The sequence below is a fragment of the Mixophyes fleayi genome, chromosome 4, assembly GCF_038048845.1.
Source record: "Mixophyes fleayi isolate aMixFle1 chromosome 4, aMixFle1.hap1, whole genome shotgun sequence".
In the NCBI taxonomy this organism is placed as follows: Eukaryota; Metazoa; Chordata; class Amphibia; order Anura; family Limnodynastidae; genus Mixophyes; species Mixophyes fleayi.
The window spans coordinates 157,952,722-157,971,554 of NC_134405.1; the positions used below are offsets into that span (position 1 = coordinate 157,952,722).

At 43.9% G+C, this 18,833-nt stretch overlaps 1 protein-coding gene and 1 long non-coding RNA gene across 2 annotated transcripts in view; one reads left to right on the forward strand and one right to left on the reverse strand.

Moving 5' to 3' along the window:
• The window catches only part of LOC142152253 (uncharacterized), a 71,033-nt gene extending 68,428 nt beyond the window's left edge, over window positions 1-2,605 (reverse strand). Inside the window, exon 1 of the long non-coding RNA XR_012691310.1 lies at window positions 2,551-2,605. This is a non-coding gene — a long non-coding RNA (uncharacterized LOC142152253). The remainder of the gene's footprint in view (window positions 1-2,550) is intronic.
• Window positions 1-18,833, forward strand: part of SEMA3D (semaphorin 3D) — a 150,852-nt gene that overhangs the window by 17,025 nt on the left and 114,994 nt on the right. The window lies entirely within an intron of this gene.

Genomic DNA, 18,833 nt, shown 5'->3' on the forward strand with positions numbered 1-18,833 from the left:
TGGTGTATACAGTCAATGTTAGAAATCTGGGTATGCTCTTGATGCATTCATTGGTTTACCAGCATATAATTAATGCTTTTTAATGGATTTTGCTAATTGTGATATATTGCAGATATTGGTAATTGTGGATATCTAGTTGATCGTGAATGCTGGTGTATAGCAGCATATATATTTATACGTCATTGCTTTCATGAAAAACATTAGTAGATTTCCCCAATGTTAATGACCCATGTAGGGAAGAGTGTACATTACAATATTGCCACACAGTTAGCTGGGGTGTGAAAATCATCATGCACCATCATGCATCTCTTCATTGGTATAAAAGCAACACACACACAGTGGTACATTAACCAGCCTAAGTGCTGACATTGGTTGTAGCCTAAAGCATCAAAGTGAACTTAAACCAATCATAGTTCACTACGACAGCAACATGGCTATAACCAATGGTTGTGGATCTTACAAATTAGAGTAGTAAGATCAGCATCATGGTTCTAGTGTAATAGAGAGTAAATATGGGCCTGGGCTGTAGTGGTATTTTGGTGAAATTATATGGCTAAATGAAGGTAGGAGCAACTGCATCATCTGGATATCTGCTTATAAGGAATTATGTTTTGGTCTTTTATGAAACCATATTGAACCGCCTAGACAGAGCATTTGGCGCTAATAATGCAATGAAGGTGACTACATAATGGCACTGAGGTTACATATGGCGGCAGAGTATAAAAGGAATACGGTGACATGATTGAACTGAATATTTGGGTATGGAACTATATATAGTGAACACAGGGCTTTTATGCTGCTAATTTAACTATATATTTTCAGATTTAGGCTGTATGTATTTGAAAAGTAGATGTACTGCCATGCTTGTCAACCCGGAGGGTGGTGAAGTGTGAGGACGGAAGGTGGTGACGAACAGCGAATTGCATAACTTTTGCCTGGACCTGTGATGCAATGATGCAAAAGCATCATTTTGCCGCGGCCAGTGGGTCCAAAATGAAATGCTTCAATGCGAAGCCCATCATAAAGGCTCCCATCCTGCACACTTCATTACGAAATGGGCAGCATGCAGGAAAATGGCCTGCTCTCCCGGGAGTCGAGGAGACCTTCCTGGAAATCAGGAGTCTCCCAGAATTTCCGGGAGAGTGGGTAAGTATGTGTGCTGCATGTGCTGGGCATTGAGCTGTATATGATAGACACATACTGTAAGTCGGGTATACAACGTATTTGGTTTTTTTTGCCGCAAACACGAAACATTTATTTATTTGACATACTAGTCACCTTTCCACTGCAGCTCATACGCAAAGCTGCAATGACTATATCGTTTTTCTCCATACCACGTATGTTAACTACCTAACGACACACAGTGCTAACCTAGTCTAGCATCACATTGTGAAAAAAATATTCATGTTGGGAAGTATAATATTTTAAAATATAAATGCAAATTTTGACTAATAAAATGTTAAACTCCATGAATATACTGTAAAGTACTATAACATACTGAACATTTTTTGTGGTGCAGGGAAAATGCTTAGCTATTTCACCCTACATTTTTGAAGCTGTATTGAAGCTTTTTAAGGCTGTTTACAAGCAGTAATTGCTGTATTGGGACATTCACAAATTACTACATTGACAAACTCAGGTGGCATAATGTTGCCGCAATGGATGGGCCAGACATTGTGGGTTGCTGCAGCAATTTCTGGATACCAGGTCCTTCATTCGTCCCTTTTACTCAGAGGAAGATGGTTCCATGAAGGGATCTTCATCGTTAAGGTATAGAGAGCTTCTTTTAAAAGCAGATTTTAAAAATGGAATAGCCCTTTAAATCTATTTGCCCCTAAGCTTAACTCTGGGAGTACAGCTTGTTTCACACACAGGGAAATATATAAATATGTGTAATAAATAATATTATTTTCCGATTTACATAGGTCCCCTGTAGTTTTATGTATTGGTGATCCCTGTATTCTCAATTCCAAGACTAAAGTAACACAGAATTCTTTTGTTTTTTCCTGACGCACATTAAGTTTCAATTCCAAGATCAACACCGCTCACATTCTTTTGACCCAGCATTTGAGAAATTTCTGAAATAGTCATTTTCCCATATGTATAACAGATGGAAAATAGTCATCATCTTTAATACAGGTGGGGCTACCTGATTATGATAGATTTGTGTCTCACTACCTGTTGTTTTAGCATTCAGTCTGGGAAAAATTCATTTTCTATTGAAGTGTAACAGCCAATTGTAGGGTTATTGCCAGCAATGAAAATTCATCACTTTATTGTAACATAGAAACAAAATAAAGGAAATAGCAGCATAACATTTGCTCTTTATTAATAGACTTCCAGTTGTAGGGGGCTGTTTTATCACCATAACAGAAAACATCAGTTGTGAAAGAACCATGTAACGTTTTCATGGCATGAAAATCCCTTTTTTCTGAATAAAGACATTATAAATGCAATCTTTAAAAAGCACAATGGACACAACTGTTTACCAGGTTTATCAGTTTTGAGTGGAGCTCCCTAAGTTAAACATCAATGCAGAATATTACTTACTTGGAGCCTGACGGAGGCAGAGAAAGCTGTCCTGTTTCCTGTCAACAGCATGTTGTCAACAAGCAGCTTATATGAAAAAAGGCTGCTTCAATAAACGTGAGGATCGCTATCTGTTGTGCTCCAGGGATGCGCTCCTAACTCCTGCCAAGGCAGTCATTTATCATACCAGTATAGATAATACCCTCTGGCAGAAGTGAGGGCAGCATCCCTTGACCATGGCAGAAATGAGAAGAGCCACCGGATTGGGTGTATTGACAGATCCCATGTAAATAATAATCTGAATTTTTATTTAAGCTAAATAATCATTTTAATGACTCTAAAATAATAATTTTTTAACATCAATATTCTAGATAGCAGATGGACAGAACTACTCGTTTTTATCAATGTTATGTCTTAATGCTTTTTATAATGTCTAGGGACTCTCAACTTACTAGATGAGAGTAGAGTATATCAAATGCCTAAATAAATGAGTTTTCTATGCTTGAAAGATTTATTTATTGAGGCTAAAACCTTGATGTAACTGGTTGAATGAAGTGGAGTTTAATCCTGCATTAACTGACATCCAAGTTCATTTCAATTAAATTAGGTTTAAATTTTTGAGGTAAATCATTGTGTACCAAATAGATGAAAAATTCCTGGGTGGAATTACTGAATAAAGATATAAATTAAAAACAGTCTCTACATTAGCTATGCCGTGATGCATTGCAGCATAAAATGTAAAGTGTTTTGATTTTTGATTTTATTTGTAGGATGTCAGATGGGTGATATGGGCACGAACACTTGACCAGCTAGAAAAGCACTAGCATGCATAGCGCTCAGATCATTCCATGCTGTTGTCACATTGAATTGAATGGCACGCTCAACACACTGGTTAAGGTCTGAAGACTGAGCAAGCAATGTTTTCTGAGCATCTAAGTTTCCTTTTTAGAAAGGTTGATAAATCTACAACTTAGCCTCTTAAGAGGAGGAAAACACTACTGGAAATCAAAGAGAACAAATATATACCTGGAAGAGTGGAAGTGTTTATATTTAAGTAGTTAAAAATACCCCATTCATACTGCACCAAAATCCCGGGTTTTTCCCGGGGCGAGCTCAAACGAATGGTACAAGTGAAAAATCCTGGGTCTAAAAACCCGGGTCTTCAACCCGGGATTTATCGAGGGGTAATTCCCGGGTCGGACCCGGGTTGCCTGCACTATGAATGGTGCAACCCGGGTTTTTGTATAGTTGCATGGGAGAGAGAGAGAGAGAGAGAGAGAGAGAGAGAGAGAGAGAGAGAAAGAGGTTTTTTTTTCCATATTCCAGCTTTCAGCCAATGAAAAGTGCTCTGGTGATGACTCCCACAAATTGCCAGGGCACAGACTTGTGCAGTATGAATGGTGTTTCTGAGCTGGGACGCTCCGAGACCCTGCAAAAACCTGGCTTCAAAAACCCGGGATATTGCAGGGGCGGCAGTATGAAAGTGGTATTAGTGTGTCCAGCATTCTATTTTGTCCTATCTGATAAGATTAAAGCTTATGAGCATTGAGTAGACAGGCAAAAGAATCTTGCCAGATAAATGTGATGTTCTTTAGCCAGGGGCAGGCTGGGCTGGGGGGCAGGGGGTCATCTGTCCCCCAGGCCGATCTCATAGTAGGCTATCTTGGGCTGGGTCATTGGGCCACCTGCATTTTTTTTCCTTTAAAATGTTCGGAATAGGCTGTTGAGTTGAGACTTGACCCCCGGGTAAATTATGCCAGCCCTCCTCTGTCTATAGTTCCTATAGTGACATTTAGTCGTGAATGGAAAACACCTTTCCTTGCTGCAGAAGAAGTGCTTCTCATGTGGCAGAGAAACTACAGTATATCTCCTTTAACTGCTAGGCAAGTCCATCTGTTCAGGGGCTAGAATAGTAAATTCTGCACAAATAACTGACTTAAGTGAGACTTTCTGACTGACTCACAGGCCTCGTTTAGAGATATGACCAAGTCCAGGTAGAAAATGCAATTTTGCACCTTGGCGAAACTATGACGCACCGCAGGAGGTGGCAAATTTAAAGTGTGTGAACAGATTTGGAGGGGGCATTTCCAAGCTCAACCCTTAATCAGCATTTTAAAATGAATCTTGTGTGCTACATACAAAAGCAGACAGTATTTTCCCTGCATGCAAAAAAAAAAATACATTTGCACCCCTTACATCACAGCATGGTTTGTCCAGGTACAAATTTGCTAGGTTTGCTCTCAACTCTAAATGAAGTCCTGTGTGTCTTTCACAGCTCAACAGTTTCTGAACATGTTATTTCTGCTTGTTTATTAGCTGAATAAAATGCGTAAATGCTAACTTCTTCCTTTCCCTGTGAGCTTCAGACACTGTTTAAATGAAAGAAAGCATGATAAAGAAATGTATTCTGGAAGTCGGTACACTACCCAGGACCGTAATCTGTCTCTAAATAAATTATTCAGCCACTTTATTTTGTATGGTTCCACAATTATCATCTCCCCTTGCCAATTACATTATATGTGTAAAATAAGCATTGTAAGATGTAAGAAAAATGTTTGTTTTGCAAAGTAAATCTGTGATTTAGTGTGAAGCCCAAAAGATTTCTGGCATGACAGTAATAACGTGTTAAACATGACTGAACAAAAAGTAATAACAAGAGAGTCGAAAGTAAATTTCATGTAGGAACCAATACCAAGTAAAAAAGTGACAAAATATTTTTTATTGTAACCATTTTTATTTGACATCTGTCATTTCAATAGAAATCCCATCAAAAATGCAAGAAGCCATTGTCATGTAATATGGGTTAGTCACCCATTAGCAAAATTACTTTAAAAAGTGCTGATGACCATTAACTCTGTGTCAATTATATGAACTCACATAAAAGTACTGAGTGAAACACACTCGTATACCCTAAACAAAACATTAAAGATGCAATTCCAATTAATTACTATGAAACATACACTGTTGCCAGTAGATAAAGCCCATTTGGTCTAGTCAGTTGTTTTTTCATTATTGTGTTATTAACAGGGCTGCCAAGAGGAATTCAGGGCCCCGGTACAACAAATTCATGGGGCCCCCCTCATAGTTGAGTATGGTAAAAAAAAATGCGGAGGTGTGGTCATGCATTTGGGGGCGAGGCAAATGCGCCATTGGGGTGTGGCTAACAAATCAAAATCACTAGGCTCTCAATTCGCCCCAGCGTCACATATGTCCAAGCACTCCTGACTTTCAGGACAACTAGCACCAAAGGGTAGTATAGAAAAAAAGCAGTGTGTACACAAAGAGTTCAGTCTTGGCCTCCACCTTACATTGGGCACAACACTCACCAAAAATTGACATTGTCCCTATTAGAATCACAACATTTCACATACTGTCCTGCTCTCTCCTACCTGTTCTTCTCACTTTCACCACCTGTTGCTGCATGTTTCTTTTGTTGCGGCTTGTCTGGATCCTGGAATGCTGGGGGCCCTATTTGGGAAAAAAATAGCTACAATTAGATAATTCCAAACAACCCTGGCATTAAATCAATACCATCCACGATTAATAATTAGGCCTTCCTCCAGCTCCATTATTACAATAATGTGTCCCTTCATCATCGCCATGCCTTATGATCACACTGCGCCCTCCATGCTGCTTTTGCCCCCTTCATCTGGCTCCCCTTCATTACACTTTACTATGCTGCTCGCCCCCTTTTTCAATCCCACTGTGCCATGCCTCCACCCCTTTTTAACCCCACTGTGCCATGCTGCCCACCATTTTTTAACCCCACTGTGCCATGCTGACCTGTTTTTTAACCCCACTGTGCCATGCCGCCCCGTTTTTTAACCCCTCTGTGCCCCCCTAATTTTTTAACCCCTCTGTCATGCTGCCCCCCCACCCCTGTTTTTTAACCCCTCTGTGCACCCCCTCATTTTTTAACCCCTCTGTCATGCTGGACCCACCCCCCGTTTTTTAACCCCTCTGTGCCCCCCTAATTTTTTAACCCTTCTGTCATGCTGCCCCCCCCCCCATTTTTTAACCCCTCTGTGCCCCCCCTCGTTTTCCTCCCTTCACTTACCTTTTCTCCTTTCTTGGTCTTCTCTGCTGCTCTGTGCTCCATTGCTCCAGACTGACTGAATGCTGGGCATGACATGATGACATCACACCCGGCATTCAGGTTATTTTAACCCCTCTGTGTCATGCTGCCCCCCCTTTTTTTAACCCCTCTGCGTCATGCTGCTTGGTTGGTGGCCCTTGGAGCACTACAACCCCTATCATGCCATGTTTTATAAATTCGATTATGACATAGTTTTTATAACAATGGGTATTCTTGGGTTATTTGGGTTATTTGAGGCAGCATAAATTTAATTGGAGACTTTAAGGCTCATTTTCGTACTTCGCACTTAGGTACAAACTGTGCATTGAACCACAGCAACCAGTCAGCATTTAACTTTTATCTGTGCAGTGAAAGTTAGAGAATTAGAAAAAAAATGTCCAATTGATTGCTATGGTTTCATTTTGTACCTAAATGCATGTTAATGCTAAGGTAAATAAACTTTTTGCGTCTCATTTTATCTATTTTACATATTTTTACTTTATCTAACCTGTGCCTAAATCAGTGTTATCAGCAACCACTACCTGTATTGAAAATATTATATTTAAATATATGTCTGCATCATACATAGCGACACAAAAGTCCTAAACAATATTATAAAAATATATTGTAGAAAAGCACACAATTTCTGTACAGTCATTCAATAGGAAACGTGTTTGCATAGTAATTTCTCACCCATCCATGACCAGTTTAATTGTACTTTTATAAAGAATATAGTTTTTTGAAAAAAGACAATGAACCCTATTAGTACATGACAGTACTCCCTCTCGTTTTCCTCCCTTCACTCACCTTTTTTCTCTCTCCTTTCTTGGTCTTCTCTGCTGCCCTGTGCTCCATTGATCCAGACTGACTGAATGCTGGGTATGACATGATGACATCACACCCGGCATTCAGACAGTCTTAATGGAGCACAAAGCAGCAGAGAGGAGGGATGCCGGCGCCGCGATCAGGTGAGTATGGTTTGTTTTTTTTCAAACTAGCCTGCTCCCCCCACCAACGACCGAGCCCCACCCCACCCCCTGCAAAAAAAAAAAAAGATTGAAAAAAAAACCGTTTTGAAAACAAAAAATCAGCAGTGCAAGGGCCCGGGCCGGGCCCCCTGACATGCCCGGGCCCGGGTAATTGGTACCCGCCCCCCCCCCCTCTCGGCGGCCCTGGTTATTAATAGTATATTCTTAGATGGGCAGCAAGGTGGCTTAGTGGTTAGCACTTTTACCTTACAGCATTGGTGACTGCGCTATATAAATAAATGATGATGATGATGATGATCCAAAGGTGCAAAGCTGTATCCATACAAAGGTAACAACCATGAACCCCCTTAAATATCGTAAACCATAAAAGGGTATGTTTACTAAGCTGCGGGTTTGAAAAAGTGGAGATGTTGCCTATAGCAACAAATCAGATTCTAGTTATCATTTATTTAGTACATTCTACAAAATGACAGCTACAATGTGATTGATTGCTATAAGCAACATCTACACTTTTTTTAAACCCGCAGTTTAGTAAATATACCCCAAAGAGCCTGATTTACAGTTAGGAGCAAATCTAACTACTTTGTGGGAAATTTGCACAGGAAAAAACAATTTGTGCAGCACAGGAGGAAATGATACAACTTGCTTCATATATCCTAGAAATAATGCTGCCAATGTGGATGCATCCAGCTCCGCATTGGCAGCATATCCGCCAAGTCATCATCATCAACATGTATTTGAACCTACCTTCTTGAAGGTGCAAAGGATGTGACTCCTAACAGACGTACATACATGTTTCTGCAGGTCTGCATGGGCTGCATTGCTAGAACATGCCCTTACTGTACTCGGCCTTCATTTGCGTTGTGCTTCCCTCCGCCATTTCTCCTCACTAGTCGTTAGGAGGTGCAAGTGCCAGATACGCGAAAGTCTGCAATGTTCCAAATGCGCCCGTTCTTTTTGTAAGCATGTGCAATGCAAATTTGCCCAATTTACACCCAGAAAAATGGTGTAAGTTTAATGCAACACCAGGCCCTGAATATATAATTGCAAGTACTAAATGTTCATGTTCATTTATAAAGCATGCATTGCAAAGCCGCCACTGTCAGAAGCAAATCTATTTTTGAAAGGTTCACATTTCACTGTCTTTTTATTGTTTTCTGGATTCTGTTTAGTTAATACTAAACTTTAGCATTTTTTCATACCTTTTTGCATTGTTTCTGGGACCCCAAACTGGCTGAAAATTTAAGATTAAGGGGTCTAATAATAATATTAATAATGCTACCCATATAAAGAGTTTCTGTAACTGCAACGCTAGAAAATTTTTGATTGGGCTATTTACCATCGGGGTAGCTGAGCGATGCTGAATCTGGCTGTCAGCGGTAAGGGTACTTTTACCGCATGCCAAGCTAGAGCAGGACCCGCTGCACATAACTTAGCTGGCATGCTTGCTCTTGTAAAGTCCCTATCGGAGATGTGCCTCACAGGGCGACTAACTCCTAATACCTCCGAATTTACCACGATCCGCGTGGATGACTGGATCCCACCTCGGTCCCGGATTGGGTTTTCTCCGGACGCCCGCAAGTAACACCTAAGAGGGAAAAACACAATTAAACCGAGTCTACCAAGTAAGGGCTGTCCGAGACTACGGCAAAGGACAAGGACACGGTCAGTCCAAGCTCCTTGCCGCCTCCTCACTTTGTTCTTGCCAAGACGCGGGGGACTACAGGCACTGAAGGCCAAGACTAATCCGAGGACTAATCCCGCCTCAAGTACCTCACACACCTGCCGGTGAGGGCCTAACCGAAAGGGGGAATCGAGCGTGATACTCACCGGGACACTCCCACTTCCGATCCGGTTCTCCTGCACCTTCCCGACTCCTGCGGATGACAAGAACACACAGCCTCCCTCTACGCTCTCCGTGAGACTAAGATGGCACCCACAAAACTGGACTAACTACAACGGCGACCCGACCCTAACAACGTTCTAATGGTCGGCAACGCAACTAAGTCAAACACTATGACTAACTAGGTGTGGTGCACTAACGGAACTACTCACTTACACGCTACGGGGAACACCAGCCGGTGTTCACAGCCTAAACCGGAGGGCGGTTCCTAACCCCCTCACCCAGGTCGTACCAAGAAGCTGCCTTCTTGCTATGGAGTCACACACAGGCCCTAAGTACGGGTTCTTTAAGCCCGGCTGAGGCTCAGTAGAACAGCACACTAACCCGCGGGCCGACTGCCGCACGGAACAGCCGATCGAACTGAACCGCCCGACTGCCTGTACTCGGGTATCTCACACGTGTCCCTACGTCCGGAACCACAGGTCCACCTGCACGGAACCGGCCTTGAGGACCCTTGATCAGGACCACGGCCGCCCCTGGAACTGCCTCAAGGTGTGCTGCACTGCCACCAACTCACTCAGCCACCCCCCCTGGGTACCAGTGTGACCCCGGGGACCTAAGGGACAGGAAAACTACGTGTGTTCTCCCCCGGACTATGTGTATGCTGGTACTTACACTTGTCCCCCACAGCACGGGTTAGCACAGGAAAACCACAGGAACAAGAGCCTACCTTTAATGGGGGCCTGACGTCTTGCCCCTGGACACAGTTATATAGCACACCAAAATACTGTAATGTAAACTACACTCGCCACACAGACAGAATAAATAAATACAGTATACAGTACCTTGCCCGCTACTTACCCGAACACACCGCTATTAGCCAACCAGCAGGTTGCTACAGCACCACAGGAGCCTACGCTCGACCGTACCTCCTAACCACGTGTGCTCACCTCACACTGGGCCGCGCCTACTCTCACGAGGCTCCCACGCCTCTACCACACACCACCAGGGCCTTATGCCCTACACACCATGGGTCTCTGCCCAGCTACACACAGAGCCTTGTGCTCTGATTAATGGGCCTCAGCCCCCTCTCTACCTCAGGGCTCTGAGCCCACTCACTAGGGCCTTATGCCCTACTACCTAGGGGGTCCTAGCCCCTGCCTGAGGCCTGTGGCCTCCCTAACTAACTGAGGGCCTTGTGCCCTTAATAGCCTACAGGCTACCAGCCTCTAACCAGGCCCTCTGGCCTTCCTATGGCCTCTAGGCCACTCACTACCTAAGGGCCTTGTGCCCTTGTATACCTGGGGCTCAGAGTCCCCCTCACTAACTAACAGGGGCTTGTCCCCTTTATCATATGTATATGGCCTACTGGCCCACTAACTCGTTGGGGCCTAGTGCCCAGGTCCCTGGGCCTTGTGCCCCTACTTTAGTGTGCCACGGGCCTTGTGCCCGACTTTATTCCGTGTACTGCGGGCGTGGGCCCGGGATAGGAGTTGCCTGGCAAGGCCTTACCTGGGGCTGTCTTCGGGGAGCTTCTCCTGGACTCCTTCCCCGCCTGCCGCTGCTTCTCTGCTCTGCCGCCGGCTTCTGTTCTTGATCCCGCCGGTCTTCAGGCAGCAGAGGCGCTCTTAGCCCTAACAAGGGCTCTCTGCCGCCGCTGCTGGTCTCCGCTGGCTTCTCTTCTGGTCTTGATCCCGCAGCTCTCCGCGACACGTCCTCTTCTGGATCTCTCCGCCGACGAACTGCCCATGGCGGCGCGCGCGCTGACTTAAATAGTCGGCGCCGCGCTAACGTCATCACGTAGCGTCGACGCGACGCCACGTGATGACATGGCGGGCCCGGATTGGTCCGTCGCCATTTTTCTTTTTGAAATGGCCGGGAGGTGAGCCCTGATTGGCTCACCGTCCCGGCTGAACGGAGGGAACCGCCGCCCGAGGGACGACGACGGCCCCGGCCAGGTAAGTCCTCCACACTCTCACATGTAGACTTGGGCTTCCAGTTCCAGATTCAATTTAAAAAAAAATGTGGAATAACATTTTTTCTATACAACTTTATAAAAAAAGAAAATACACTGTATTTTAATAATGAATATTTGTTTCTATTGCTGTCCCTGGATAACGCCATTTTGCGACTTGTACCACAGATATCCATGATAAATAGGATTCACAGGATTAGGACTTTTGTCCCTTTAAAAAAATTAGACCCCTAAGAAAGTAACATTAAATACTGCAAAACAGATGCTGTGTAATTTGATCCATAAATAAGTTATCTAACCTCAGACACAAAAGACTTTGATTACTAATAAATGGATTTAATGCCTTAATGATGATTTTACATTTGTTACAAAGAAAGCTGCAACATTTTAATGTCAGACAGTGCCTAGGACATTTACGTTAAGAGATTGCATATTATGCCAGATTTCTGTACTCTGCACATGTTTTTTTTAATGTGTTTCCATTCTACTATGTTATTTATTAACTAACTTATTCACTAATACCACTTTCATACTGCCGCCCCGGCAATATCCCCGGGGCACAGGGCAGTATAGATAAGAAGATTCCTGGGTCGGGCGGGTTCATACTGCACCTGCCCGACCCGGGTTTTAGAAAAAAAAAAGTGTAAAAAAATGTTTTAATTAAAAAAAAAGACATAACAAATGTTTACTTAACTTATTTTCAGCCAGCGGTGTCTCCGGTGCGTTGCCGGCTGTCAGGGGGACCTCTGGGTACTAAAATGACGTCATTTCTAGTCCTTTAGAAATGACGTTATTTTAGTACCCAGAGGTCCCCCTGACAGCCGGCAAAACGCACTGGAGACACCGCTGGCTGAAAATAAGTTAAGTAAGCATTTGTTATGTATTTTTTATTAATTAAAATCTTTTTCTTTTACTTCCCCATTTTTTTTTTTTTACAGTATGAATAGTGATACCCGGGAATTACACGGGTTGCACCATTCATACTGCAGGCGAGCGGGGTCCAACCCGGGAATTACCCCTCGCAAAATCCCAGGTCTAAGTCCCAGGATTTTAGACCCGGGATTTTGTGGTTGGACTATTCATACTGCACCAAGACCCGGGTTTTTCAGCGTGCCTCTGCAAAAACCCGGGTTTTTGGTGCAGTATGAATGGGGTATAATTCAGAGATTCCTGGCTAAGTTTGTTTTGCTTAGGTAGGAAATCAGTTAACTCTAATGCCCTTTTCCTTTGTCTTCTTACTGGAGACAAGATAGTTAATGTTCAAATTTTGTCCTTGTTAAAGGGGAGAGAGAGAGAGAGTTATATCTTAATGGCTTTATAATATACAGGAGGACCGTACCATTTCAAAATTACAAAGATCACCAATTGATACAAATTATTTAAATTTTAATTGAAAATGTCAAAATAATGGAAGGACCATCATAGCTACTGCTCAGTGTATTACTTTGGGAATACAACTAGACAGATTACATACCATGGGTTATTTGTGTTTTTTGTTATTATTATTTTTATTATTATTATTATTATATTTTTTTTTATTGTTTTTTTAACATTACAATTCTGTTTCCATATGCTTTCACTGTTAATAAATGTAAATAAAATACAATGCAGTACCTATTTAAATATTTCATATAGTTCTGTGTGTTTTGAAAAGAAACACGAACTAGGAGGAGGAAAATACATTTTTATTAAAAGAAAATCTGTTTTTGTCATTACTCAGTTAGAGTATCTTTATTCCCCTTGTGTTAAATCATTCAGGACCAGCAAAAAACACTTAAACTCTGACTTGACTCACTTAGTTTGGTATGGAGGATAAATAAGCCACGTATCAGCAGTCTGAGAATTGTGATGATGACTTGTATTGCAGACACTTTTTATTGTCGGTGCTTAAATTATGTATGTGTAATCTTTTTGCCTATGTTTTAAACTTCTTTGAGAAATATACTTTCTGTAGAAGGGACTCAGACTGTGCCCCCTTAGATAAGGACATACATGTGACCACTTACATAACACACAGCTAATTCTATCTGGACCTCACTTACAAAGCACACGTGATGTGCACTGAAAATCTCTTTGGTTTTGAGCCAATGTCCAACATCTTACCACTTAAGGACCATCCCCTTACACTAACAGCAATTTACACCTCTAAAATGTGCACCCTCCTTCACCCCTTTATCTCACTTAAATAACATTGCTCTGAAATATTAAATCTAACTTTTAGCACTGCTCTGCAAAGAAAGAGCACCGGTACTTTACAGGACATGCCCTCTGCCCAAATCCTCCAGTTGGCCAGTGAAAATATATGTTACACCACAAATGCTGCCATCATGCTCTGTAATTCTATACGCTTTGGCATGAAATTATTAGCACTTGCACAAATTGAGGGACATGGCACTACCAAAGAGAATTCTCCACTTGATAAATGAAGCCCAGTATGTCTGTGTGGTCCAAGACTGCTATTTAATATAACTGTTACTTGTATTTATTTACATTCAAAACGTTTAGTCCCTACAGCTCTGATTCTTGCAAAATAATCTGGGTTTGTTCTATCTTATTGTGTCTGTGTGCTATCACTGGGATTTCCCAGTATATCCTCATACTGCAAGTAGGTGATTCCCCGGTTTTACAAGCCAAGCCCTTCGGTAGTCTACAGGTATATTCTCAGAATAATTTCTGTAATTATCATTTTGCTTCAAATAAACTTCTATTTGATGTTTTCATGTTTGGGCTGGCCATTAAATTTACCAATTTATTAATGAAGATCACGTTTGATTTGGTACAGGAGCCTGTTTAAAACAAATATTTAATGTTTTAGTATCATTCAATAACACTAACGTGCCTATTTATGATGACAGGGTGGTAACTTAGATTTTCTGTCGCTGCTTGTTGTAGCGATAGAAAATTAGTTTCACCCCGAATTTAGAAACCATTGATACTGCGTCAGCTGAGTAATGCGCAGCTCCCCAACAATAATGGCTTGTAGCGATAAGATGACTCTTACCGATTGCTAAGCCAATGCAGGGACCCTCTACTCACGTATGACTACTGCAAATGGAAGTGTTATGCACATTTTGTCGCTATTTAATAACGATTGTCGAATCTCGATTTGTGTTTCCAACACAAATATTCTCAAAAAGTAGCAGAATAATTCAAGTGAAATAATAATAATTACAGCCGTTACTTATCGCAGGCGCTGAGATGAACACTAGATGAAAAGCTCCTGCTTATATGCAAACAGAAATACAGTAAAACAATGCAGAAGGTGTGGCTTGCTTCTATTGGTCCAGGCTTCAGGAAGGTCCAGGGAGTTGCCGATCATAGGCTAGTTCAAATTAAAGAATCCAAAGGTGGGGTTCATCTCTCCAGGGGATGTGCTCCGATCTTCCCACCAAGACTCCAGTTTCAACTAGTCCATTAGCATTTTATAGTCAGCATCATATTAAAGGTTTATTCCCTAACATCAATAACTAGAGTATGCAATGTGCGATCTCTTCGCCGAATAAACCGGACAGCTGCTAATGAATAGGGGATTAAAATTATATCAGACATGACACATTTCCTTTAACCTGAACCATAGGTTTTACTAATATGCATATAACTTATAATATTAAACATGAATACTACTATATTTCGACATAAATGACTATGTGTTGCAACTACGGTTAATGTGTACTATAAACAACTGTATATGTTTGTGCGAATGTGTGTAAAAGTGTAGACACTGTTCATTGCCACGTGTTGCGGCTGGATATGCCCTTCCACGCCGTAGCGTGCTCTACGCATATTTTCGGACAAAGACAACCAAGTTTGCTCGATATTAATTGAAATGACTTTATGAAATGACTTTATCCAATTTGCTGACTTCGACAGAAGTCTGGACTATACATATATATATATATATATATATATATATATATATATATAAAAGAAAAGATAAATGCTTTATTTTGCTAATAGCAGGTAGTAGCAATCAAAGGACAACAGCGGTAGTGCCATGGGGAAGCTTTGCTGGATGCTCCCAGGTGAAGTCTACCACCGGCGATAGTCCTTACCAGCACGAGGACTTTGATAAATAGCCCCAATACTGAAATTAGCCTGTCTCCTGACAAAAATGCCATTTTTGAAGGAGTTAAGGCTTGATATATATAGGTCCCTAAATCTAAAATACAAAGTGCATTAGTAAAAGCTTGTAATTACAAATATATATTTAAAAATTACCATCCTTAATCTGATGCTTTATACATATATATTTGATGTGCAATCTACCTGCAAAAGACTACCTAAAAAGGCTGATTTCATTATCTTTTATTATGATTAAGCTGGTCACACATGAGCTAGTCCTGTCACTTGGTCCGAGTGCTGAGCAAAAGGGTCATTTTCTATTTTGGCCCCACATAATAATAGCCAAATGGACCACATGACACAGAAGGATACTATTGTGCTTGGAACAGGTGACTGAAAAATAGGTAATTAGGGGTCAACTACTGAGTGTTTTTATGGGCCTGAAAATGATCCAATTAGTTTCAATTAGATAATTTTTGGGTATACCAATTAATTTGGGGCCACAAATGTAAAGATTTTAGACCAATTTCATGATATTGCTGTGTGTGGCCAGCTTTTATTATTATTATTATTATTAATATTTATTTATAAGGCGCCACAAGGCATCCGCAGCGCCGTACAGAGACAAACAAAATCACAATACAATGGGAGACAGCACAGTACAGTAAACACAGCAACTCAGTACGCTCAATGCACAGCTAGAGAGGGCGGGGAAGGGGGAGGGAGGATCCGCAGACGACGGGGCCCAAGAAGGAGGGCGCGGAAGACAGGGAGACCCCCAGGGGGGAGGAGGGAGCGAGAGTGGACGTGGGGTGGAGGACCCTCGAGGAGGAGGGCTAAGTAGCTGGAGAGCAGAGTTAGAAGTGGTGGAAACAGGAGGAGAGATGGCCCTGCTCAGAGGAGCGTACAATCTAAGGGGAGGGGTGGACAGACAGAGAGACGCAGGGGAGAGAGAGAGAGGGGGACAGAGGCAGAAGATAAGGTAGGAAGTTAAGTGGGAGACAGAAAGGCTTTAAGAAAAAGGTGGGTTTTTAGGGCCCGTTTGAAGCTGGACAGATTAGGGGAAGTTCTGATGGAGGGAGGGAGCTTGTTCCAGTGGAGGGGGGCAGCGCAGGCGAAGTTTTGGATACGCGCGTGGGAGGAGGTTATAAGGGGGGAAGAGAGGCGACGGTCAGAGGCAGAACGGAGAGGGCGGGATGGAGCATGAATAGAGAGGAGGGTGGAGATGTAGGGCGCAGTGGAGTTGGCGAGGGCCTTGTAGGTGAGTGTGAGGAGCTTAAAGAGGATTCTGAAGGGGAATGGGAGCCAGTGAAGGGCTAGGTAGAGGGGGGAGACAAAAGAGGAGCGGCGAGAGAGGAAAATAAGCCTAGCTGCAGCGTTAAGGACGGATCAAAGGGGATCGAGATGAGAGTGGGGGAGGCCAGTGAGGAGGAGGTTGCAGTAGTCCAGGCGGGAGATGATCAGAGAGTGGATAAGGCATCTTGGGAGAGGAAGGGCCGGATGCGAGCGATGTTGCGCAGCTGGAAGCGGCAGGATTTAGCAAGAGAGAGGATGTGGGGGCCAAAGGAGAGAGAGGAGTCGAGGATGACACCAAGGCAGCGAAGTTGGGGGACAGGGGAGATAGAGGTGTTGTCGACAGTGATGGAGAGGTCAGAAGGGGATGGGGTATGAGAGGGAGGAAAAACTATGAGCTCAGTTTTGGCAAGGTTAAGTTTGAGGAATCGAGAGGACATCCAGGAGGAGATGGCAGAGAGGCAGGCGGACACCCTAGAGAGGAGGGAGGGAGAAAGATCAGGAGAGGAGAGGTATAGTTGAGTGTCGTCAGCATAAAGGTGGTAGCTGAAGCCGAAGGAGCTGATGAGTTCACCCAGGGAGGAGGTGTATAGAGAGAAGAGTAAGGGTCCCAGAACAGAGCCCTGAGGGACCCCGACTGGAAGGGTGGATGGGGGGGAGAGAGACCCAGAGGTGGTGACAGAGAAGGAACGGTGAGTAAGGTAAGAGGTGAACCAGGACAGGACTGGGCCGGAGAGGCCGAAAGACTGGAGGGTGTGAAGGAGGAGGGGGTGGTCAACGGTGTCAAAGGCTGCAGAGAGGTCAAAGAGGATGAGAAGGGAGAAGTGGCCCCTGGCTTTTGCAGAGAGGAGGTCATTGGTGACTTTAGCCAGGGCAGTTTCAGTGGAGTGGACAGGGCGGAAACCAGACTGGAGAGGATCAAGGAGGGAGTATTCAGAAAGGTAGGAGGTGAGACAGCTGCAGACGAGCCTCTCGAGAATTTTGGAGGCAAAAGGGAGAAGAGATATGGGGCGATAGTTCGAGAGAGAAGTGGGGTCGAGATTAGGTTTCTTAAGAATGGGGGATACGAGAGCATGTTTGAAGGAGGAGGGGAAGATGCCAGTGGAGAGGGAGAGATTAAAGAGGTGAGCGAGGTGGGAGCAGGTGGTGGGGGAAAGGGAGCGAAGAAGGTGGGAGGGGATGGGATCCAGGGGGCAGGTAGTGGGGGGGGGAGGATAAAATGAGAGAGTGGACTTCCTCGCCGGTGGTGGGACGGAAGGAGTGGAGGGGAAGGTGGTTGGGGGGGAGGACAGAAGAGTGGGAGGGGTGGAAGAGAGAGTGGAGGAGGAGATTTCAAGTCGGATGGCCTCGATTTTAGAGGAGAAGAAGGAGGCGAAATCAGAGGCAGTCAGGGAGGAGGGGGTGGGGGGAGGGGAGGGGGCCAAGAGAGTGCTAAAGGTGGCAAAGAGGCGGCGGGGGTTAGAGGACTGGGAAGAGATGAGGGATTTAAAGAAAGATTGTTTAGCGAGTGAGAGGGCAGAGCTGTAGGATGAAAGGATGAATTTAAAGTGGAGGAAGTCAGCCAGGGAGCGGGATTTTCTCCAGTGACGTTCGGCGGAACGGGAGCATTTTTGGAGGAAGCGGGTAAATTTGGAGTGCCAGGGTTGGGGTTTGGAGCAGCGGGGGTGGACGGAGTGGGCAGGGGCGACCGCGTCCAGAGCGGAGGTGAGGGTGTGATTGTAGAGGGAGACCGCCTGGTTGGGGCAGGCCTGGGAGGAAAGGGGAGAAAGGAGGGTATCGAGAGAGGAGGACAGAGAGGCAGGGTCAAGAGCATCGAGATTGCGTATGGACAGAGTAGGTTTGTGCAGGGGGAGGGGAGCAGGAGAAGAGGAGAGAGAGAAGGAGAGAAGATGGTGGTCGGATAGAGGAAAGGGAGAGATGGAGAAGTCGGAGAGATTACATAGGTAGGAGAAGACAAGATCAAGGGAGTGACCAAGGCAGTGGGTAGAGGAGGAGGTCCATTGGGTGAGACCAAGGGAGGAAGAGAGGGTGAGCAGTTTGCTGGAAGCAGGGTAGGTGGGGTTGTCG